Raw genomic sequence first — 26,377 nt, 5'->3', positions numbered from 1 at the left:
ATATGCAAGAGATATGATATGACAGAACTCAGAAAGAGAAAGGATAATGAACTCGAGAAAACTCTCATGAGGTTCTTAGTGAACCAACAAAACAAGGACATACTCTTCCCCTACAACTTCAAGTGAGTGTTAAATAATTAATGTCGATCATATGGACATTTGTTCAATTATTTGTTTACTAGCTAAGCTATCTCCCATATATATATGTTGACTCTAGTTAATGTCGATCATATTTTGTATAAAAACATATACAACAATCACTGGATATTGATGGTCATTGATATGCCCAATAGTCGGTTGAGCATCTTAGACTCATTAAGAAAAGAGCAAACAAAGTACCCAGACATGATAGATATTATCCAAGGGTAATTTTGTCTCTCTAGCAACTATATATACCCTGATCTCTTAACTATAACAATTATTAAAGGCCAAATTAATTTTTTATTTTATTGGGCATAGTGTTTGGAAAATTTTCATTGAGGAACACCACATGAAACATTGCAAAGCGCCACTGGATGTAATTGCACACAAAGTAAGTACTAGCTATATATATATATATATATATATATATATATATATAATTTAATTAACACCATGCATGCTTTCAATTCACCGAATCTTTTTTCTCGTAAAAGTGGGTTCTGAGGCAAGAACAGGGGACCAACTACTGTGGATACTATGTTTGCGAGTTTATCATGGCGTACTCAAAAAGAACTCCTGAAGAGATCCTCAAAGTACGTTATATAAATATATTCATATATTCACAATTTCTTTTATTGCTCATATATATAAGTAATCACGTGACCAACACACACATATATATATATATATATTAATACTTTTCCTTTAACTTTTATTAAAGACTCTATGGTTGAAGGAAAAAGTCATACGACGTGACCAACTGAAAGCAATTCAAGACCATAGCAGGATTTCTTAATGACCAGGTCTTAAACCCCGCCGACGAGTTTACAATGACATGAACGAAACATGAAAACCAAACCAGATAGAGTGAATTTGTTATCCCAAGGATATGATAGAATATACAATGCAAGCTTTATTTGTATATATAATATATATATATACATATTATATGTACATAAAATAACGTACAATATATGTATATGCATGTAATATATTACGTTTTTCATACTTTAGTTTGTACAAAATGTTCGAACATTATAAGTGTGTAGAATATGTATATTATTAGCAGCGTAGAATGCGTATTCGAAAACCTATTCGAAAACCAAAATAAATCATCAATTGAAAAGAAACAAAAAAAGAAAAAAAAAAAAACCTTTCCCGGTTGGTAATACCAACCGGGACTAAAGGGCCGGCCCACGTGGCCAAGCCAGGAGGCCTCTTTAGCTTCGGTTGTATTACCAACCGGGACTAAAGGGGTGGACCTTTAGTCCCGGGCGAGAAATCGGGACTAAAGGAGGGGCCCTTTAGTCCTGGATTCGTGCTCCCGGTTGGGAGACCGGGACTGAAGGGGTTTCCCAACCGGAAGTACAACTTGTTTCTGTACTAATGCTAACAGTACACAGCCGTAGCCGGACCGTCCTGGCAAGAGACCTCTAGACTCGATATTACATTAAAAGAAGCAACCAATACATATACCTACACAATGATGCGATCTAGAAGGTGGCCTTGCGTCCTCGCGACTGCCTGGACACAGCTGGGAGAGCTCGTCAAGTGCTTCGGCCTCGAACGCAGTTAGGTCGCCGCCGAAGAGCTTCTCATAGGCCTCCAGCTCTGACACGGATGGCACTGATGGACCCTTAGTGAAGCACATGCGCTGCATGATCAACACCTCACCTCGCTTGGAAGCAGGTACTCGAGAGAGGGGCTGAGCCTCCAACCACCTGCTCCGCCGCGGTATCATTGGCTTACCAGGAGGCTGCATTGGAAGATCATGAATCAGTGGAGAGTCCCTTTTACACGTCACTTCATTGATGAAGCTATCGGGGCGGCGTTTGGTGGAGTCATCGTTGTCCTCAGCCGGGTGGGTATCCACCGGCGGTGAGCTGGGAGGGGGTGAGTCCATCGCCCAGTGAATGGGCGCGAAGGTGGTGTCCGCAATGCAATGCCCGGACACCCCTGCCACTGGGTCCTCATCCTCCAGCTGGGTGGCCGCCACTACCGGGGCCTCATCTTGTAGTTGGGGGACCACTGGTGGTGACAACATGCGCTCAAGAGAAGGCCAAGCGACGATCCAACTGCTGGCGAGCGAGGCGGCGAACTCCTCCAATATTGGGTCCTCCATGATGTCGCGACCATGCGTAGCGTCCGGGTACAGCATCAGCGTCAACGGGCCAGGCTGGACAATGCCTGTCTCGCTGGACAGCTCACCGTGCCCAGGATGAGCTTCAGCAGCAATCGAGGTGAAGGCCGGTGCTGTCAGTGCGGCCCCTGCTGACCGCCTATGACGCCTCCGTCTTCGGCGCCACCTCCGCCTTCGGCGCCGGCGACCGCCGATGGCAAAACGGCGCTGCCCGACTTGACCCCACCAGAGTCTTGCGAACCATCATGGTCCGCCGGCCCAGTGGAGCATGCGTTACGGGTGCCACGAAGAGGGCGTTGTGGCTGGCGACCCATGGCTCTTGCATCGCCCGAGCTCCGAGAGCCCAATCACCTTGGCCGCTTGCAGTCACGCGCAATGTGTCGAAATCCCCTGCACCGCAGACATCGTTGAGGCAGCTTGCAGGTTGCCACCCGATGCGTGGAGGAGAGGCAATTGAGGCACTTGCCGAGAAGATCTGCCGGGATGCGCCTCGGTGGTCGACGACTCGCTGGCTGGCCTCTGCCTGCTGGCCCTCGTGGCTCAGGCAAGGTGGCCGCAGGTCGCGTCTCCTGCCGGTGGAGGATCTCCCGCCACCCATCGGGAGATAAAGAGTTTCATTTCAGTCATCAAAAGTACAAACCTTTCTATACACTTGGTAAATAACTCACACTCTTGTGAAGTTCCATAGACATCGTAAGTGTCGTCCAATAAGGACACAATGGCAAGAACTTTTGACAACATTACTCGAGCTCTTGAGTAAATTGGTTCAAAATATACTCCCACTATCCAAAAGTAGCACTCACACTCTGTTTCGAGCAAATGATAGCCTTGATTGAAGTTCTAGATCATTCCACCACTGCTCATTCTTAATTAAACCACAACTACAAATATGAAATGTGTAATAAATGCCCACAAAAAAATTGATATCATGGTAGTCTCCATATTTTTTTTGTTGTGATTAGGAATGCAAGTTCTGTTTTGTAGACCATTAGGTGACCCACGGCACATTAAATTGAACTTCTACAGATGTAAAGTAAAGAAATTGGGTATACATGAACTACCTGAGGTGGAACCATCTATTGGTGTCACCCAGCCATATATAATTGTGATTCACGATAGTATAGTCCCTCAGTTCTAAATTATATTACTTTAGTTTGGTTATAATCTAACTTCTCTAATTAATATTGACTAAGTTTTTAGCAAAAAATATACTAACAATCTATGCACTATCAAAAATATATTAATTATATGAAGAATTTAATAAACTACTTTGATGTTCTAAATGTTGGTGCTTTTTCTATAAACTTGGTCAAAGAGAAGTTTTGACTAGCGACATTGCTAAGTGACCTATAATTTTGAATGGATGGAGTAAGTCACTTCACCTTGTTATGATTTTCAGCTCTTCTTGATGTTGGAGCTGCACAAGATTATAGTTGAGCTTTGCTAGCTCCATTACCATTTCATTAGCTTCAGTCTCACTTCCATATTCAGCTATAAGAGATTTGGCTTCATAAATGCTTACACTTCGAGGAAGCGGGATCTCAAGCACACGCTTTATTTCACTTGCTAATGATGTTTCCATGTTGGGTGCTACTGATTTTAAACACTTCGTCGTGAAGGAAATAGCCTCATCAAGTATTATCTCTCCATGATTCCTGACTCCTGAGACAAGCAGCGTTGTAAAAGGTTCAGTAGATCCCTTGGATTGTTTGCTGCAAAACACCCCTGTTCGTCTCAGAACTTGGAAAAGACATCTGGAACAGATAATTCTAGAATTATACTTCTAACAAAAATAATATTTTGTCTTTGTATCACCTCTTCTGGATGTTACTTGTGGGGGGCATGACCCTGGATACCCACGGCAGACTACATGGGCTATGCTCCCAGGAGCGGCCCAGCCCCACAAGACGAAGCCTTGCGGGCCACGACTCTGCTCGGCGCCTCCCGCAAGACATCTGGAGGATATCCTGAAGATACTACGAGATCTGTTAGGATACGTATACTACGAGATCTGTTAGGATATGTATGATTCCAAAATTCCTGTAATCAGTTATTACTTTTCGGTTATCTCTCAGATCTAACCGACTTGTAACCCTGCTCTCCGGACTATATAAGGCGGGCAGGGACCCCCTCCAAACTCACGCAATATTATACGATAGCTAATACAAACCAACAGACCACAGGAGTATAGTATTACGTCATACTGACGGCCTGAACCTGTCTAACTCGTGTGTCTTTGTTGCCTTCTTGTTCTTGATCTCACGCTCCTCTGCTGATCAATCTACCTTTGTGGGATACCCCTCGGAGGACTGCCGACGATAATCTGTCGACAGTTGGCGCGCTAGGGTAGGGGCTTGCGTGTTGTTTCCCTGTCGAACAAGATGGCTTTTTCCGCAGGCTCTTTGTCCCTCCCGCAGCCCGGCCAGATCTTCACGGTCGGATTGATGTCCTTGATCATCAATGCTAACGGAGTCGGAGAGCTCCTCGAGCCGGCGCGGTGCCGATCATCCCTGCACCTACGACTGCAGATCCGATCTCGGAACCACCTCCGAGGTCGCCTTCATCAGCAACTCATCGCCCCGCTTCCTCGCTACCAAAGGAGGCAGATCAACAACGATAATCTGATCGAAGTCCATCGATCGGGTCGGTCTGAAGCTCACGATTGCCTCTCCATCGTCGAATCGGTCGACCACCCTCCGTCCAAATCTATCGGAGGCTGTTCGGAAAAACACCAGGAGTTTGTGGCTCTGCCCTTTGGCTCACCAATGTCGCCGCCCACCTTCCAAGATGCCCTAAGGGGCAAATTCGTGACCAGGTGGGAGACATCCATCCTCTCGTCAACCAGATCGCCGACCATCCTTCGCCCGGCCGTCAACATGCTCCCACGTCAGCCGACGCTCTGGAGCGTCCCTCCAGACCATTCCCGGAGGAGAATCCAGACTTCGAGTCCCAAGGCTCTACGGAGACCCTCGCTGAAATCTTCACCGAGCAACTTCCTCTTCCTCCTTTTCCGGGGTGGTGCGATCTTCAACGTCAGCGTCGATAGCCCCCTCGAAACGGCGATACTTGGCAGCAATGGGACCCACTGTACTGCACACGCGTTGCTCAATCATGGCCCTACGTTCTGCATGGGGTCCTCAGGGTGGCACGCTCTTCTGCGCTGGAAGCACAAGGGCCACTCGAACTTCATCAGGTTCACACGTGTGTAGCACAAACAGAGCATTATACTTTTCGTTGTTCGGCTCCTCAGTTTCCTTTGCAGACATAGAAGTGGCAATGCGTCTACGGTTGTTCGGGTCGACCGCCGACGATCATCGATGCCGGTGCTCAGATTTGACATTGGTATGTGCAAAACCAATATCTTGAGTCCGATGAAGCATATAATATATCTACGGCTCATGATTTATATTCTGGAAGACACGGACGATCAGACAGTCGAGGAAAGCGTCAACTATGTTATCGAAGTACGAGAACGAGGACCCTCGATGTTTCTATTGTGGCCTCTTCTCGTGAGCCCTGTGGCCCGACGGTCCCCGCGCCTCCCCGACGAAAACATCACATATGTCTACAAAAGCATTTTAGGAGTAGCTTTTACTTGTGTTCTGTAATTAGGAATTCTTTTCCACACCTGGTGAACTATGCTTTAATATTATATATTAAAAGTTATTGTTGTAAAAAAAATAGTCCTGGTCCATCCGGGTCTTAGTTACAAACGTGTAACATAATGTGATTATTTTGAGGAGCCCTAGTGTGAGTGTAGTATTCAGACTTGCTTTTGTTTTCTGAGTGTCTAAAACCGCATGTCGCCAGTAGTTTGTCAGCCCTGTTCGGTTGGCTGGTTCGTATCGTTGCTAGTTCGTAAAGAAGTACTGCTTGCTGGTTGTGTGAGAGAAAAATATTGTTCCAGCTGAAAATTTACGATCGTTTATGACAAAGCCCAGCCAAACGAACAGGCTAACATGTAGTGTTGAATGTGAAGTCAAACGTACTTTAGTTACAAACGTGAAACACTACGTGAACAAGTGTTGGATGTGATTATCTTGATGTAACATAATGGCAGGATTAGTAAAAAGAATTACTTGGGTTGCAAAATGACAGATTTCATTAAAAAGAATTACGGCTGCTGATTTCATTAAAAAGAATTACGGCTGCTGATTCTTGAAAAAGCGATTGGTAAGTTGTAAAACTGTGATGATAGAACAGATTGAAGATCATTGCTTTTAGTAGTTCACTGCACCTGATGAGTACCTTGCGTGTATATCAGCATACCAATGCAATTGACATCACCATCGTAAATTTGTGCTTTTTTTTTTGTAGAATTGAGTTGAAAATATGATCCAAGCAAAGATGGTTCAAAACAGAGATGAATTCACTAATACATGCTCTTGTCCATCTACCTCTAGAGTTGCTTCAAGTCAAATTATTTTAAATTTTAATTTGACTCATTAATAGAAGAGTACGAACACCTATGACATTAAAAATGTTATTTATGATTTATCTAATATAATACAAATTTGGTATTATAAATATTGGTGCTTTTTTAATATAAACTAGGTCAAACTTTAGATGAAGACATAGGTTAACTCATTATTTAGAAGGGAGAAAAGTAAAAATGCTGATTAATTGTTTATGCAAAAGATAAATTAGGCCAACTAGGTTTAAGACATAGGACACTTTAAAAGTTAATTTATTTAGAGCAAAAGAAAGTATACATGGCGATCAAATGTCTGTGACATAGGACAAATCTACAAGTGTGTAACTTTTAGAGATGCTAAGAGCAACTGCCACCAGATTGAGAAAATCAAACCTCTTTCCCTAAGAAACTATCATATAGGGGAATAGGGTGAAGAAAAAAAAACAGTGCTAGCAGATCCCCTTTTCTCATCCCCCCAACCTATATTTTTTCTCAAAATCCTCAAAATCTCCCCTTAATCCTTTAAATAGAGGGGAGCAAGCAGCCTTTTTTCCTCAATCCCTTTCCCTCGATCTGTTGGAGCACAATACCCCCCTCGTAGACAAAGAGTTTGTTTCTACAATCCCCTTTAGCTATGAAGCTAAAGCTGGGTACACTATGTTTAAGCTAAAGCTGGAGAGCTGCACCAAACACGTACATCGCCACCAGCTAATCATGTGCCCATAAATTTTGCAGAAATGGTTTTTGAAAGGCATACATCAAAGGATCCCAGAGCAGTGTAAAAGAAAAAGCATACATCAAGGATCCCAGAGCAGTGTAAAAGAATATTACACATCTGCAACAAGATCATATTGCGTGATTGTATTTGAGATGTGGCACAAAAACATTGGAGGCAAGTGGGAAAATATGACCATAGGAATTTGAAAATACTGCAATCAGACATTGATGGCACGGGGCAAATAAGCTCTGCTGCGGGGCACCACAATATGACAATAGTTCATCTGTTCGACGACAAATTTTGGCAGAATATCGACAGGTTCAGTACATGAACAATCTAAGGGTACCACCACATGGCATTTTAATCTCAGAGAAAGTAAGAAATATGCATGGCCATTTCTAGTCCACCTTTACTCCAACAAACCTGCAGTCATAAAAGCCCAGATAAGCATAAGCAAAAAGCATCGCAGGCTATGTGTATGGAATTTTTGAAAGAGTTAAGCATTGGTCAAGCTACAAGTGTCAAACTGTGTGGGAGCCACATGCCCAAATACTAAACAGGATCAGGTAGGTTTACAACCATTCAATTGTATCAAAAGGCAAGAAACAGTCTCTAAGTGCTTGGGCAGAAATATCATATTACACTTCTATGGCAAGAAAAGGTGCCCAATTATAAATATAAATGGTAAAAATAAAACTGCTAAGTCTAAGTGTTCAAAAATAGGCCAATACTAATATCCAATACAGGGTGACAGCACAGCACAATTAAGAACTGACGCAAAACAGCATTGACGAGCTCGAATGCAAAGGACCTGATATATCAAATGGTGATATACATATCATGAAACAGAATAACTGATAGAGAACTGGAAAAACATTAGTTGGAACAACTATATACTCCCTCTGTCCACAAGAGTAAGCATTTTTTAGCATTAAAAGTTTCCACAAATGTAAACATTTCTGGCATATGCCGCCATCCAGCGGCGGATCCAGTAAATATTTTAGGGGGTACTGAACAACCCATAACTTCGACTGCTGCTCGATCTTAAGTCTCAGCCCCCCTACACTATAGAACTTTGCCTAAAAATTCATAGGGGTTCTACAGTGTTTTTCCACAGCTCCGGTATGGGTAGGGGGGCTCGAGCCCGCCCCCCCCCCCCCCCCCCCCACCGTTGGATCCGCCCATGCCGCCATCCCCTTCCCTCACTATTAATTTCCAGCAGTTTTGTCCCTCTTATAATATTGATTGATGAGGGGCGTGTCATTTCCTTCCCTACTAGAAATGCCTACATTTGTGAACAGAGGGAGTAATACTGAAAACTAATGAAATTAGATAATGTATATTCCACGTGTACTGGTATCACTGAGACACGTAAAGAACAGTGGAAAGTTAACCATCCCAAAATAGCAAACAGAAGTTTTAACTTAATCTTCACCAAGTGAATTACCCCAGCCAGGCTATAAACTCACCGAAATTCAAGCCAGTATCAACATGAGCAAACCAAACCACAAAAGCCGAATTACCATTACTCACAGCTGATAGACATGGTTTGCTGCTACACAGACTCAGTGTGCCTCATAATAAACAACCGAAAACCACAAACTATGATGTGTTTAACCACCTAAACTCCTAGCCCATGGTCTACAGCAATGGCGAGTGCATCTAAGCAGAATTCGTTGTCATATCATTCGATCACAAATGACAACTTCAACATCAACCAGCCAAACAATAGAGAATGTCAGACGTTTGAGGATCCTAACCTTAGATGCTGCTAGGGTACATGAGCACTCTGACCTCGCGCCCCTGCACTCATCAAGAAAAAAACATCATCAGTACAGAGCATCAATTGGGAAGCAACACATCAAACAGCGAACTGAGTGCGTCACTGACCATGGACTCAGGCGGGAGGTTCGACTTGACCTTGGCGCGGACGACGCCGGAGTGCCGTGCGGGCGGGTGACCTTACCCCCAGATTGCCCTGTAGCGGGTCTCACTGCTCTTGGTCTTGGCCTTGTAGATGTACGCCATGCGCTTGCCAAGCAGTACCACGCGGCGTCCTCCTAGTGTTGACCCCCCTCGATCTGCACGAGCGACGGTGGTCTCATACGGTTCGACTTGGACCTGCACAGCCACCACCGCAGCCACCGTAAGCCGAATAGAACCGCGAAATGGCCAGATCCAAGCAAACACAGACGGAGAAGAAGCGGAGGCGTGGAGCTCACCTCTTGTATCCGAGGATAGTGCCCCGGGCGTAGAGCCTGACGCCCTGTCCCGTGCGTCCCTTCACCATGGTGGCCGCCTGCTTCCTTCCGCTTCCGCCGCCGGAGACGAGAGAGAGCTCGTCCAGATTGCGGAAGACGACGAGACGGGCCGGAGGCAGGCAGGGCGGCTTGTATGGAGCAGCGGACGGAGAGGAGAACGGCCTTGATCGTCTCGCAGAGGTCCAGCGGACGGTTGTGATGTTCTGAAGGGCTCTCTATGAGAAAGCTAGGTTTAAGATCGCGAGCTTAATGGGCCATTTGGTTAATGGGTTTCTTTGCTTTTTCTGTCTTTCCATCTGGGCCATGATGGGCCGATCTGGCAACATAACCGGCCCAATTGAGAATAGGAGGCCTCTTTCCATGTTATGTCGCTGACTGTGGTCCCAGGGAAAACGATTAGTGGTCTCAGGAACTTAAAAAAAAACACGGGACGGCGAAGAGTTGGCTGCGGCCTGAAACCGTCCACTGAATCACGCGCGGGAATAAAAAAAATAAAAAATCCTGCACGCGCGCACCCAGTTCTCCGGCGGGGCCGAGCTCGACGCCGGCGCGGCCTTGCTGAGGCGCCGCTCCTCAGTCCGCCGCCTCTGCGGGAGCGGGGTCGCTACGACCCTGGTCTAGGGCGTGAAGTCGTGGATGTATTCTTCCTCCCTCGGTAAGTAACCCTACATGCTTAGGGCCGATGTCTCCGGCTTCTAATCAACTCCGAAACCCTTCAATCTCCAATGGGTTTGCTGCAGAATTTCGTGGTGTATGGTGGTGCTCTAGGAGGCAAATCCATCCATCCAATGGTTCGGTTAGGTTCGTGTTCCTCATCTTAGCTCGCAGGATCGATAGATGCCACGCTATTTAATGCCCAATTGTGGTGCCGGTGCAGTTTGTTCTCCTGAAAAGTAACGGAGTTTTCACCCTAAATCAGCCCCTTGCCACAATCTGCTCATCTATCTGGGGTCTACACCCCTGCTATTCTCAAGATCAATGGCATACTGCTACCCTCTGGTATGTGCCCGACTTCACCCCCCCCCCCCCACCCCCCACCCCCACCCCCACCCCCACCCCCACCCCACCCCACCCCCGTTTTGTTAGTATGCCGAGAAAATAGGTTGTTGCAATGCTATTTTGCTACATCTTTTGTTTTGTGTTAGAGAACTGCGACATTTGAAAGAGCACCAATGTGGCAAGTTGTGGATTTTGATTTGACATTTTGTTATGTCCTCATTTCGGTTAAGTTCATGTCAGAACAGAACTATTACCTACAGAAGGCCTGCACTGGCTTGCTTATCCTCCACAGTTTCCTATTATTTTTTTTAAAGGCATTATCTGGATTATTATGGTTTAAATTTAATTTTCTGAACACGCAGGAGAGCTGTGTATCATTATATTAAGAAGAGAACAAAACACGGGGTGAGATCCCTTACAAAAGAACCACACAAACCCCCCACAAACCTACAGGTTGAAATAAACATTGTTGTGCAGTCATATCCTTTCTGCATAATCTGACCATCTTACATTAAATTTATGTTTCACAATCTTGCACATTACATTCTCTGATATTGAAGCTTTAGGTTATCATTGGTATTCATGATATTTCTTTTATGGTTTAATATTGTATTGTATTGTACCTATGATGCGATCGTTTGTTTTTTTTTAGATTTAGATGTTTGCCTTAAAGTTGGCTTATTTCAAAAACTTCATTTTTCGAAATATGGATGAGTGTGTTATGCCTGACATCTGCTATAAAGAGTCACTTTAAACATGTTGCAACTATGTTATTTCTATGTGCCAATAAAACATGGTTATGTGGGTGTTAAGTGGTAACCCAAGTTTTGATCGTACATGGGTGTTTGTTTCATATCCTTGTGTTATGCTATAGTTTACTGACTTGCCTCTGCATGCTCATCTTTTCTTTTCTTGCAAAGTGCAACACATTGTATTGATCCTAACACAAGTTTTTACACTTTATGGTGGTAGGTTGTAGGAATCCTACTGTTTTGGTTAAAGCACTATTGCATCATCAAATATGGAAGTTGATGATGATGTGGAGGAGGATGACATAGATTTTAGCCCTTTCCTTACGGAAGGATCTCCGTCTGAGACCTCATCAAGCCTTACATCAGAAGCAGAATGCGAGGTACATAGTTCTGACAATTGGCCAAGTGGCCAGACATATTTGGCAGAATAGTGTAAGTTAATGAAAATACAAGTGACAGTGCACTTCCTCAAAATAGACTGTCGTCTCAGGTCTTGTCAACGAAATATTTCCAGAAGAAACGTCTACCCAGGTTAATCTTGAGAATGGATGGAAAAGACATTTTAGCAAGCGAAGCTGCTTGCTCTCCAACAGTGCAAAACCCTCATCACCTATCCCTCGAATTAGCGAGGAAGATGCAATTTGCAGACGGACGAGGGCAAGATACTCACTAGCAAACTATTCACTTGAGGAATTGGAGACCTTTCTCCAGGAATCAGATGACGATAGTGGTCTGCAAAATGTTCATGAAGAAGAGGAATTACCGCAAGTTTCTTGCTTCTGTCCTGTCTGGTAAAGGCAATGACACACATGCATTCCAGGGGGACGAAAACCAGGATGAAGATGATAATGATGCAGACTTTGAGCTCGAGATTGAGGAGGCCCTAGAAAGTGATGGGTGATGAAAATGCTGAGAACTATGACGACACCAAATCATAGGAAAGAGAAAGGTGGACGTAGGCCTCAGACTAGGCAGAGGCAGCCATTTACCGAGTTGTCTGGGGCTCGTAGCTATCATCAGGAATCCGATAAAACTAATTTTAGATCAATTCTGCCATATATTCCATCTGCATTGGTGACTCCGGCTCATGCTTTTGGATGGCAATATCCTACCCATAATGCCCTTTCCCCTTCATCCTTGGTTTCAGTACCGTGTGCACCTTTAGCATGTGGATTTACTGATCAGCAACTCGGGCAACTGCATGTGATGATATATGAGCATGTTCAGCTCCTTATCCAAACATTTTCCCTATGTATTCTTGATTCGTCTAAACAAGATGTGGCTAATAATGTCAAAAAGATGATAGTTGAGTTGGTTGGCTTTCGTGATCAAGCATTGGCTAGGAGTGCCTCCTCAACAGCATATCGTTTTTGAATCCCGGCATCTCTCATCTAGTTTTGTTTCATCTCTGAAAATTTGGAATGCCAATGGATGCCGTTAATCAAGAGTCTGTTATATCCATCCTGATGTCGCACCACTGAGTTGGCCCTCGGCTATTTAAGTGATGTCGCAACTGGTAGTTCAAGATTGGAACATGGGCCGATTTTTTATACTTTGCTTCTTTTGTTTGTCACCACTGATTGTAACTTTGCTTGCATATTGAATTTACCAGCTGATCGTGAAGTATAGAAGAAGTCATGTGGATGGCAACTGCTGACCAAACCCGCAGGGAAAGAGCCCCTGTTTTCCTTCACCATTGATTAACATTGCAAGAAGTGAATAATGTCTTCTCAAGATAGATCAAGATACTGTGCCTACAGCATTCAATCTCCTTCATCTGGGCAGTTGCAGCAGAAGAAGTCGTTGGCTGCTACCCTGCTTGAGCGTACTAAAAGGGGCACAGTTGCTCTTGGTTTTTTTTCCTCGCTGACATTGCAAGATTAGCACAGAGATTCTTTTCACTTTTTCAATTTTGCAATCTTTCCTCATAAGCCACCTCTTCACCTTGGCCAATAGAGTGTTTTCACTGATGCAGAGACAGGTGTGTTTTACATCTTCTCCAAGATTTATTTTGAAATAGAATTCGTGCATGCTTCCTTGCCATCTTGACTTCAAACATAGAAAATCAAGAAAGCTGAATAATTTGGTTTTGTTGAACTGCATACTGTTTTTATTTCTGTATTAGTGATGTTGGTTTATGCAACTTGTGTGTTTACTTCCTCATCTGCTGTATCACAGCTATTCCATTCATCTTTTTGTTTTCAACTTTCATCAAGGTTTCCTTCTTTTGTATGGTTAATTGTATCATGGTTGCTTTGTTGTTATTACCACTTTCCTAAAGGACATCATGTAGAGTGCCCTCCTCAATTGTATAGCTGATATGATGCCTGTGACTTTCTTTTCTCGGTTAATTTTTTAGTATATTATCTGCCTGCAGATTGTTAGCTCTAGGAATTCTGGAATATAATAATGACTGGGAAGCAATACAAAAGCGCTTTCTTCCTTGTAAATCAAAGCATCAGGTATTTTTTGGTTACTCCTTTTTATTGCAATTTTTTCTTCAAGATCCAAAAGTTTCCTTTTATGATTTGTCAGGCACAAATCAACAGCTCTTTTTATCATCTATTTGGTGAAGATTGACATGTCATGAAATAGTTTCTTTTTATTTTAATCTAACAAAAAAAATTGAGAGTAATGAAGGACATGAAACGCCTTCAAGGATTCAGTATAGAAAAAGGAGTTGTTTTGAATGTATTGACATGGCAATAACATTTTTGACCTTTGGCATTAACTCTTGGCCTAAAGTTGATGTCTGCTCTCAGTACTGCCAAAGCAGGGTGTTTTTTCAATAAAGATTTTGAAGTCTGAACATTTATTGTCACAAAGGTCTCGTTGCCAATTTACTTTGCTTTCCTTTTGACCGCACAAGCAAGTAAGCTTAGATGAAATCCTTCATTTAATTTTCTTAATGAATTAACACGCAGCTCTCCTGCTTATTCGAAGGGGGAAAATCCTTCATCTAATCTCTGCATACAATCACAACCTGAGACTGTTTGTTCAATTTCTATAATGCCTATTGCTTAGTTGTTGTCTTAAATTGTTAGTTGATCATGATCTTTAATAATTCCTTGTTCTGGGCTTGTGTATTATGCCTGCTGAGTGAAATAATTTCTTTGGTGCAGATATTTGTGAGACAAAAGAATCGTAGCTCCTCCAAAGCTCCTGATAATCCAGTTAAGGTAAATATTTTGCCCTTCTTCATTTACTGGAAGATAAGATGCTGAATTCACTTTTATGTGCCTTTTAGGGTTCAATATTCAACATTATGGTCAAGTTGTCCATTGAGTTGCATAGTAGTGTAACAGATTAACAGTTCATGCTAACAAATAGCAGTATGTTGTTCTCATTCCATATTCAGTATTGAAGTTTTGGTTTTGAACTGATATTTAAACATTGAAGAGAGTGCTTTATAAAATCCTGTATTGTGTACGTAGTGAAGTTTCTGCTGCAGCACTTACACTGTTGATAATTTTTATCTATCTCATTCTGATATCTATACCATTTTGCTTATGTGCCAACAAATAGTAGTATTTTATTTAAATTTATTGGCAAGATTTGTGGACAAATCACATATTTAATAATGTACTCGTAGCAAACTGGAGATGTTTTTTTACTACTCTCTTAGCGGCACGTGTTGCTCTGCTTGTGTGTGGAGCTATATTATTCAACCTCTGGCTACTAGATTTTTTCAAAGAGCATGTATATATATGTTGTGGAAGAGTTTGTCTCTGTGTTCCCTTGTTCTGATACTGGTTGGGTTGGGTTGATTTTTCCATGTTCTGTATTACCATGGTCAACCATCAGGATGGGAGATTTTGAGCTCATTGACTGCTTTCAGCAAAACCCAACGTAATAACCTTCCAACTAACTATATTGTTATCTGAATTAATGCAGGATGTGCGCCGTATGAAGGCATCTCCATTGACAGTCGAGGAGAAAGAATGTATCGAGAAGGTGATAACTTGTGACTATCTTATTTTTTTCATGTTTGATTTTTGTCGCATAATTTCTTCCATACCTACTGCGATTTCAGGGGCTGAGGATATTCAAAAAGACTGGACATCAGTTTGGAAGTTTGTAGTGCCACATAGAGATCCTTCACTGCTCCAACGTCAATGGAGAGTTGCAAGTGGAGTCCAGAAATCTTACAGTAAAAGTGATGCTCAAAAAGAAAGAAGGCGAACATATGAAGCAAAGAGGAGAAAGCTGAGAGTATCCATGCCCGATTCACGCCGTGGGCAAGAGGTTAGTATGTTTCTTTAACTTGTAGGATATTCAAATAATATCTTAATCTCCATCTAAAGTGATGTCGTTGAGCATAATTTTTAATTTTTCATCACAGGCTGATAACAATGCTTCTGAAGATGCTGAAAATGATGATGATTCATATGTCAATGAAGCATTTTTGGAAGACACAGATAGTATGCCTTATCAGCAGTCAGGCACAGGCCTCGATGAAGAATGTGGTACTACAGGTGGTTACATTGAACCCCAGAAACTAAGTGGTACGAAACTTGATGTAACCACCTCATATATAGCTTTTATGTACCACCCTCTGATGGCCCATCATATGTGAGAACATCTTCCACTGCAGCTCCGGCGGTATCATGTGGATCTCTGGACCAACTGCCAGCTTCCCAATTGAGTAAACAGAAAGGCAGTTGTGTGGTCAAGTTGGCTCCAGACTTGCCTCCTGTGAACCTTCCCCCTTCTGTTCGTGTCCTATCTCAGGCGGAATTTTATCGGAACGCAACACACTTTCATGGCACCTCGGATAATGCAGCAAAGGATATGTATCCTGTGCCACCTTTGACCTCCTTTACAGAAAGTGCTGATAGACAGCTAAATCTGTTCCCTGATCACAGAGCTAATTCTAGATTGCAGCAGAATGGGATCTCTAGTGATAATGCTACAGAAGATGGTGCTGAGCAAGATTTGCAGATGCATCCTTTACTGTTTCAGTATCCTCGAGATGTTTCATCATATAGTCACCCAGTTCAAAATCTTATTAATCAGTCAAGAAAATATGATCTTTTCCCCTTTGAGAAAGTTCGAGTTGAGAGAAGTAACAACCAGACTACAGGTTCCACCGAAAATGGTACTGTAAATGCTAACACTATCGACTTCCATCCTCTCTTGCAAAGAACAGAAGTTGATGTTCATAATGAAGTACCAGAATATGATAATAACCTTGACTGCCATCAGTCTGATAATAACATGAGCGAAGTCCCAGTAGATGACCAATCAACAGCTGGGCAAGCATCCACAAGCCCTTCTGAGAGGGAGACAAGTATTGACTTGAACATTCATTTGTGTTCTCCAATCATAAATGGTTCAAATGACTTCAGAAGTAGTTTTAGCAGATCAAATGTTCAAGATGAAGTTTCTAGGAAGGACAAATCTAATGTTCCAGAGCTCGAGGTTGTAAATTCCTATTCTCATTATTGCATTCAAGAACCTAATGAAGAATCAATGCAAGGAATTGTAATGGAGCAAGAAGAGTTAAGTGATTCCGAGGAAGATAGCCAGCATGTTGAGTTTGAATGTGAAGAAATGGATGATTCTGGAGGAGCAAGTTCAGAGTCCAGAAGCCTCTCCAATTCAAAACAAGGTGATGTTTGTAGATACGCCTATTAGTATTATAATGTTCATGATCCTAGTATGGCATTGTATTATGATTTGTTTTAAAAAATGCCATGGCATTGGAAAAGGTGTTCTATTGTTTGTTATTGCTGTGTTCTGCTTTAACATGCCAGGAATATAAACATACATGATTGGTTTTGCTTTCCTGGTTATACTTAATTGTCAGAAATTTTCTTCTCTGTGTTCATTACTCTTTATTTGAATTTTCCCTTTTTCTTCTGATTTTTTATGTGTTTAAATATTTCTTGTTCAGGGTATCTCAGCATCAGATGTTTGTGGGGAATTTCATGTTAGTAATGACCAGAGTCAAATCCAGCAAGGATCTGTTCAAAAGGATAAACAGGGTGCCAGCTCAATGCAGAAAACGCAAGTTCCTTCTCGGTCAGTGAGGGCTAAGCTGAAGCCGGAAACTGCAAAGTGCACAGGATCTAGGACGAGCCAACATTCGTCCACTTCTCGCACAGCTGAAACTAGGCGGAGCAAAACCAGAAATTCTAAAGTGTCACAGGGACAGTCAAGTGCTGAACGCAAGCCCAATGATTCAAGAACTAGAAAAACTCTGGCCCCAACATGAAGGCCAATTTAGCATTTTATTCCTGTGCTGCATGTGCCAATGGCAGAATGGCTCAGTTCAATCTGTTGTCACTCTGTTGTTGAGTTGATTATCGTCAACTAATATGCAGCGCATGCTGGAGAAAGCAACCTAGCGAACCTCTCTGTGGTCATTTAGCTCGAATTGTCATGTGAAAATAGCAGCAAGAGGAGCATACCAAATATATGGATTCTCCAGTTGGATAGCAAGACTGAAGTGGTGATCTTGGCCCAGTATCTGGAACATAATGTTTACAAATCATCAAATTGTTGGTGACTGAGAAAGCATTCGCATGGAATAAGGTTCTGAACAGCCATGAGACGATTTCCTCGGATTGACTTGGGAGTTTTGTACCTTGACGTCCTCAAAGGTTAAATGTAATGCGCCTTGTAATTTCAAAAGGTTAGTTGCTCTGCGTTCTTTGTGTGTACTGTGAATAGAGAAATGTATCGAGGCCTGATACCTGGAAAATTTTTTGTATTGACCATTGACAAAGAGTCGAGTGGACTGTAACAGCTTGAGTTCCTCGAGGGAATTAGACTACATATATGGATTGATCCTACATCCTAGGAGTAAAACAAATTTATCATCTAACGTTCAAGATTGTACTCCTTCAGTCTCAAATTATAGGTCTTTTTGCCTTTTCCAAGTATATGACTTTTGCTATGCAACTAGATATACACTATGTTTAGAATGGAGGAAGTATCTTTTTATGCATTTTTCTCCTTTCAAATGGGGATCAATGGAAAATGTAATATATTGTGAGCCAGCATTGCTTCTAAATCATAACTGATCTTCAATTCCACTAGCAACTCCTGCAGTAGCTGAATGAATGTTGTTCATGCCTTTGAAATGGGTTTTTTTCTGGCAGTGGCAAGGCAGTTACTTTGCAGTTTGAACTGATTCAGCAAACTCTCATTCAAACATTGACAACAACTGATCGTATTGCCTTGCAAGAAAATGAACATGGTCATGGTTGCCTCACAAAACAAGAAGCAATTGATCATGTTGCTCCTCACAAGAAAAGGAATAATTGGTCGTGCATGATTTCACAGCTCAGATCGAGCTGCTCATATATCTATTTTTTCAATCAATGTATAAAAACCCAGGAAATGAAGAGCCAATTTGTGTGTGGCGGATCGGATATTTGCTTTAGATCATCTCCAATAGTTTTTTAAAAAAAATAGTAAATCAACGAGTTTTCTAAGTGACTAAAAAAGTTGGAAGTATATTTGTTAGGTTCTATCCTCGGCCCTAGAGGGATGGCGCGAGCGGTGGGGGTTCGAGGGCGGCAAGGCAAGGCCACATGGTGGAGGACAATCGGTGAGCGGGGTCGGCGGTGAAGGTGACAAGCACAACGTTAGCAGAGGGCGGGCTGCGTGGTGATGGTGAGGTGACAAGCACAACGTTAGGAGAGGGCGGAGCTGCGGTGGTGATGGTGAGAGCTAGGTAGTGAGGTCGCTAACGGCCTGGGCAGCGGTGGAGGCGGCAGAGGGGCAGCATGGTACGGAGGAAGAAAGAAGGTGATGATAGAGAAAGAGAATGTGTGTGCGTCGTTAAAGCCTTGTCCACGTTCACGCACTAGTACAAAAAGTGTTTGTAATGACGGTAGAAAATGATTTGTACGCGGTGTTTTTTACACCAGTGTGAAAAGCTAGTAAAAATGCTAGATTTCTACTGCATAAAAGATATACCAGAACAAACTTATTCACATGAAGGTAACCTTATGTAAACCGTCTGTGCAAATCCAATTTCAACACAAGTTAATAAAAAAATGAGCTCAACTCTATAGAGTGGGATACCTAACACTAGTGGCAAACCTAAAGTAAATTGGAGGGAACGCTCTTACCTCGTAGGTGCATAAACTTGTCCTACAAAAAAGGAACCACCATTTTTACATTTTTTTAACGTGCATTTGCACTTGTCGTAACCGCCTTGGTCGAGCCGAACACAAGGTGCATAGCACACGAAAGGGATTTGGCATAATGATAGTCAAAGAAAATATATTGAATAGTTTCTGTTTTACTTAAAAACAGCAAACTTTATTATCAATCGAGGAAAAATGTCCAACCGGTTCTTGGCTTTTGTTGCTCACGTTCAGCCATTCCTTGTGGTTAGAATCCTCCACAGTTGACTACTATATGTCTATACATATGTGGCTAAACTTGTTAAAACAAAATGTATGGTGTATAATCCAGAGCCAGTTCATTTGGGCCAAATTCGTAACATTTCACTGGCGGTTCAGTCTACAAATATTGGAGGAAATGTCAAGCCAAATTTGACAAACTCATAAGACTTCCTTCGATGGGACTTCTAATTTATGTCTGATGGAACATCTAGAAGGAAAGAAACCAAAGAACTTTCCAACATAAGGATTTGCAACCATCCTAAGTAGCTGGTATTGATCAAAGATGACATCCAACAATTCAACTTTGAACTCGACAGAAGCCAGATCTCCTTAGTTTTCTTAGTATGGTGGCGGTTTCCTTTTCTTCTTGTTTTTCTGGTTGGGGTCGAGGTTGTTTTACTCCGTTCGTTTTGTTCGTTGATGTACTGGTCGAGGGCGTTTGGTGGTGGTGTTTCTGTAATCTTTTTGTTTTTTCTTTTCTCATCTAATAAAAATCGCGGCAATTCTCTTGCTGTCCTTCCGAAAAAAAATGTTAAAACAAAAACAAAAAAACTAGAATGTTCTTGGAAATATTTTCATGGCCATGTGTAGGAGTACCGTTTGTCAAAAATGCACGGTGCAAAAAAATAATAATGGCGATCATGTACCAATTAGGATATGCACACATTATATTTTCAGAACATGTCACCACTCTGTACATAATTACGATTTACATGTTTAGAGAGTTTTCAACATTCACCAAGTACTTCGAGTCTTCACAACCATTCTACCATTTCCGGCCGACAGCGACATGGCTACACTGGACACTGCATAAATTCGCGTCCGGTTCTGCACATTCCAAGCACATAAATGCAAAAGAACTCAGATGAAAACAACAGACCTCCGGCTACAACATTTGCCTGCCGATAATGCAAAAAAACAGTTTCATCTTGTTGCCAGAAGCTTGCTGAGCAGCAGTCGACTTGGAAAGTGGAGTATACTAATATGGACAGAGAAATCAGAACTGCTGATCCACAAAATTGTAATATGAATCGTTCAATGATATGAACTCTCAAGAGCTATAGCTATTACAAAATGTCATGAAAGTGACCTCCTTTCTTAGCTGTGCATCCTAGAGCCAGCTGATGAAACCATGGTGAGGAGCTCACACAATAGTGACAGATCAAGAAATCGGGTTTCTGCAAGAGGCATTGAAATTCTCACGAGCAACAGAGCTGAATCATCAGTCAGGACCTTCAAGAGGGCGGTTGGTTGCGATGTCATTGTAATACGGAAACTCGATCATCTCCAACTGGTGCAACCGTGCAAGAGGCACGGAATCAAACCACAAATTTAGTATGAAGAAGGCATTTTTTTTCAAGGAGAACAAGAGGAGTAGGGAAGCCCCTAGGTTATGAACAAGCTCCAGTTGATATAAAATACTTCACACAGCGAGGTTTAGCTGTAAGCACAGAAGAGTGCCATGTCACTAACCAAAACTAATGCTATGATATTCTGTTGTCACACTTGTCATCATTTAGAAATGTCAAGTAGTTAACATTTAAGCATGGGATTTTGTATATGTTACTGTATATGTTTGTAGCTTAGAATGCTGAGCAGTGAGTAGTCAAACAAAGAAACAGCTAGAATGCTGAATTGCCATCGAATAATTGTGACAGAAACGGCCTAGTATTCGTCACAAAACTGATATATCTGAGTTTCTGAATTCAAAACTCTTGGAGTCCCTATCCAGTTGACAATGCCCTTTTCTTATATTAACGTACCATTATGAAAATATGTCGTCAACGAGATGTATATAACTTCGCAGTGGAAGCTATCAATTATATATGTTTCAAGCACGTATCAACAACCCTTCATATTTAATTCGCTACACGCCACAACTCAACAATACTACAAATTTACACATTCTTGCGGAATAATCTGAGGATTCTGATCCCCACTCTCTAGAAGTTGTGTAGCTTGCTGGAGGGCTTCCAACCGGGTGACATTGAAGTGCTCTAGTGTGTGTGCCCACCTTAGGTCCTGCTTCAGCTGATGCACCCCAATGGTGTTCCCAAGAAGTCCTCAGCTTTGGCGCTCTTGTAGTCATACATCCTGGGGAAAATGTTCACCCGGTTCTTGGCCTTGTGGCCCATGTTCAGCCATTTGCCTGTGGTCAGATCTTCTACACCTGAATATGCATATATACATGTTGCTAAACATTGTTAATAACTACTATGCATGTTCTGAAAACATTTTCATGAGAAGTGTAGTAGTAGAGTAGTATATGTTAGTAGTCAATAAGACTAAGGTGCAAGAACGGATGCATGCATGAAAAATGCAAGTGCGTACCCTTGGCCTCCCTTCTGACCATGTCGGAGGTGGCGATCCATTCGACGAGGTCCCAGGACAGCAGGTAGCCCATGCCGAGCATGAACGGCGGGAACTCCCGGTCGTGGAACGGGAGCCCCACGCCGCAGTACATGTCCTCCCTCGGCGCCGAGCACAGGGTGTCCACCAGCGCGTCCAGCCGGAGGAACGTGTCGTCGTCCACCTTCATCACGTAGTCGTACGGCCGGCCGCCGGAGCCGGTGAAGCCGAGCATGGCGGGCAGGCTGGCGAAGTACGTGTACGTCTTCCCCTCCTCCGCGTTCTCGGCGCAGTCGAGGACCAGCACGTCGCCGTAGGCGCGCGCCTCGAGCGCCACGAACGCGCGGTGCTCGGGCGGCATCGGGCGCGCGCAGAGCACGAACCGGACGTCGACGCGCGCGGCGGCGGCGCGGAGGGCGGGCGGCGTCTGCTGCTGCAGCGTACGCCATGCGGATGAGGTGGCGCCTGGAGTGCTTGCCGGGCATGGTGTGCACGCCGACGAGGACCTCATCAGCTCCGCCTGGGCCGGGCGCTGGCTACCGACACCGTCGCCGACGTCGTCCACGGCTGCTGCTGGCGCCACGCGGACGACCCCGGCGGTGGTGCCGACGCAGGCGCTCGTAGCCACTGTCGTGGCAGCAAGCGGGTTGCTGAGGTAGGCGGACAGCGGAACGAGAAAGGTGAAGCATAAGATCAGGGTGAGAGGGAGGAGGACGATGAGGGAGACGGTGTAGGGGGACGGCTCTTCAGGTACGTCGACATTGCTGCCGCCCTTTCTTCGAGAGAGGTCCTGTTCTCTTCTTCTTCTTCTTCTTCCACCTTCATTTCTTCTTTGTTTGTGCGCATGTTTTGGTGACTAGGCGTGTATTATATATAATCAAGCGATGAATGGGATGCATTGGCAGAGCGGTTTTTTTTATGTCGTCATCTTCTTCTATCTTGTTGCTTGTGTTTGTGTAGTGTCGGTTGCTTGTGATGTGTCGCTGCCCCGCGGGGATTGCTCTAGGTGACTAAAACATATAGTATAATAACAAATAGTTGTGCTATACCATGCGTAGCAAGCTAGAAGAATTCTTTCATAGGTATAAGCATTGGGTTCTATGATTGTTGTATTGGCCTATAATCACTACCGGAAACACCGAATTTGCCGAGTGTCCCCACCTTTGCCGTGGGCAAGATTTCGGGGCACTCGGCAAACATGGTGTTTGCCGAGTGTCCCAAAGACGACGCTCGGCAAAAACAAAACTCACGGCATAACAGTTTACGCCGAGTGCTGACACTCGGCAAACAATAGACACACACAACTTCATGTCCGGTAACACCGTCGACCTCCGTTATCATTTTGCCGAGTGTCACACGTTAACACACGGCAAACCCACCCATATGCCGAGTGTCAAAATACGACACTCGGCAAATTCTGTTATATGCCGAGTGTCAGCATCTGACACTCGGCAAACAATTTTTTTTTTATTTTGCCCCCAAACTTTTTTACTGTTGTTTACAATACCTGTTGCTCTATGTTGAAGTTTTGTACATTTCTGAGTTATTTTACTATATTTCGTCAATTTATTTTAGTCAAATGAATTTTCGGTAATTTTTTGGATTTGAACTGCAAGTGCTTCGAATATCCGAAAAAAGTGAATAAAAAAATGATATTCTTGTCACTGAGTCTGTTTTGAGACCGTATCCAGGGCCAGACCAGAAATTTCAAACATTGTGTTCGCGAAACATGAGCAGAAACGCGTGGCGAAACGTCTAAAATTCTATAAAAAGCAAACGAAGTCTGAAAATCACGAAATTCGTCGAGTTGTCATGATATCATACGTGGAGGCTATGGTAAAAAATTGAGAGTGTTTCGGCAAAGTTGACACGTACGCTGCTTCAAATCGGATCATCTCCGGAGAAGTTTCTGAGATTTGAGAAAGATCCGGTAAGATGAGGAGACAATTTGAATGTTGATTTGGAGTTTCACTTGAAATTTTTTGTATATACAATAGAGAACAAAGATCGCTTCTTGTGAATTTTTGGCAATTTTTCGGAGCCATTTCATAATTTTAATTCTTTCGTCGCAATTATTGAATTTTAGATGCGTGATATACAAACACATGAAATAATAGTCCAATTTTTGTACAAGCTTGAAATATACATTTGTGAATGCACCTAACAAAGTGTAATGCAAGTTCATTTCATGAAATTAGTGAAACATGAAATAGAGGAAAGTAATTAAGTAGAGGAAAGAAAAGGGCAGCATGAAATATAGAAATAAGTTTGCCGAGTGCTGCGTAGGTGGCACTCGGCAAAAATGTAATAAACTTTTTTTAAAATTCTTGTTAAGGGAGAACATGGATTTTTTAAAATAGGGAAAACAGGAGGGCACTTTTTTAAAAAAAATGTTTGCCGAGTACCCAATTGTCACGGCACTCGGCAATCAGGCGTTTAGGTTTTTTTAAGTAGTTTACCGAGTGCGCCATCGGCCGACACTCGGCAAACTGATGGGATTTTTTTTAAAAAAAAACGTTGCCGAGTGTCGTATCGGGCCGACACTCGGCAAACAGGCCGCAAAATAGCTAGGCCGCTGCCGGCTCTGGCCATTTCTCCATTCTATCCCCGCGCACGCGCACGCCCTCCTCCGTGCGCACGCGCCGCCGTCGTCAAACAGGCCGCCGTCGAGCTCCGTGCGCACGCGCCGCCTCGACCCCTCCCGCCTCCCTCCCCACTCCCGTGCTCCCCACGCCCCCGCCGTCGAGCTCCTCCCCACGCGCCGCCTCCGCCGCACACCCTCCACCGCAACCCCTCTGCCGCCCCCTCCCTCCCCACTCCTGGCCCCCTCCCTCCCCACCCCGCCCTGCCTCCGCCGTCGACCTCCACCCCTCTCCCCGGTCTGCCACAGCCACCGCTGGCCCACGCCCCTGTCCCGCCGCGAAATCGAGCGCGAGCACGACCCCGCCCGCCTGCCCCAGCGAGACCCTGCGCCACCTCGGTGCCCACCCGCAGGGAGCCCCTTGCTCGACGCCACTCCGACGACCTCCTGGGCGGCTTCTACAGCGTGGCCGCCTCTCCGACGACAGCTGTTCTACGGCGACCCAGGTAACTCAAAGTCGTCCTGCTCGGTTGCTTCCGATTTGGGAACGGCCTCGGCAGCTCCGCTTGCTGACGACCGTGGGGGCGGCCCCAATCGAATTGGGGGCCATAGTTCAGGCTGCACGCGTCTGATCGAATGTAGTAGATTTACTGAATTAGAAAGCGACATCTTGTGGTCATATTTGAATGCTAATCAAATGTATAGTTATATGAGAAGCAAGTTGATGAAGCAAATATTCTTTTAATAGAAACAGAGCACCCATCATTAAGTCAAAGTTTAGATGGGTACTACTCACTGATTGCAAGGGATAATGAACATGAAGAACAAAATTTGAACCTGTCACTGAAATGCTACAGTAGAGATCTTACTTCACAAGATGTTCATATAGTGTAATGGGAAAGGATGGAACTACTGTAAACGAACAAAACAAATTATTGGATGTGAAAATCAGCTTATGTTTTACCCTGTTTTTTTTTTTTTTTACAGATAGATCAGAGTATTGTTAAAAGTGAAACATGCATAATACACCAGATATTTGGTGATACCAGATACTTGGTGATGTCTTGTTGGATTACCTTTTATCACCGGATCTAATCAGTATATCGCCCGCCCTTCCTGTCTTTTGCCATCATCAATCGTGTGCACATTCCAGAGCAGAGATGGTCGTTTACATTAGGGGCAAATCTAGTGCATACGGACAAGTAATTTCACCTGTCAGTTGTTAGTTCAAAAAAAAATCAAGTTGCTAGGGAATACGAAAGGAAGGTTAAAATGCGGAACTTATAGTCATCAGCTTACAGGAAGGTTGAAATCAGATTGCAGAGCAGATTGGTCACTCTTCAGGCTCAGAAACAGCTATCTGACGGATGTAAGCACCGATGCATCTGCTCTTCATACATACAAATACAAGGAGAAAGTAGAAGACGACGGAATGCCGACGGTGCTCTCGAGGCCGCGATGCTGCCCGCGATGCTACCAATGTCAGCTCAGACATAGTGCCGCTGGCATGTGTATATAAACAGCAACTTGTCAATCCAATTGGTCCATATAAATGAGAAAAATAGATATTTGTCATTAGGTCCAGCACCGGACGTCTAAGCTGACATTGGTATCGTCGCGGACCAGATAGTCCTCATGGTTGGATGAACTAGAGGACTA

At 43.6% G+C, this 26,377-nt stretch overlaps 3 pseudogenes; 1 reads left to right on the top strand and 2 right to left on the bottom strand.

Annotated features, from left to right (window-relative positions):
- Positions 1-9,174: 9,174 nt before the first annotated feature.
- On the bottom strand, positions 9,175-9,749 carry LOC136534132 (large ribosomal subunit protein eL33w-like; annotated as a pseudogene).
- A 1,896-nt stretch (positions 9,750-11,645) lies between these two features.
- On the top strand, positions 11,646-18,425 carry LOC136534130 (uncharacterized; annotated as a pseudogene).
- Positions 18,426-21,731: 3,306 nt separating this feature from the next.
- Positions 21,732-24,608, bottom strand: LOC136534131 (uncharacterized; annotated as a pseudogene).
- Between the last annotated feature and the right edge of the window lie 1,769 nt (positions 24,609-26,377).

The sequence above is a fragment of the Miscanthus floridulus genome, unplaced genomic scaffold, assembly GCF_019320115.1.
Source record: "Miscanthus floridulus cultivar M001 unplaced genomic scaffold, ASM1932011v1 os_1541, whole genome shotgun sequence".
Taxonomy (NCBI): Eukaryota; Viridiplantae; Streptophyta; class Magnoliopsida; order Poales; family Poaceae; genus Miscanthus; species Miscanthus floridulus.
Note: the sequence above shows the minus strand (reverse complement) of the source record. Positions and strands in the feature narration are given on the sequence as shown.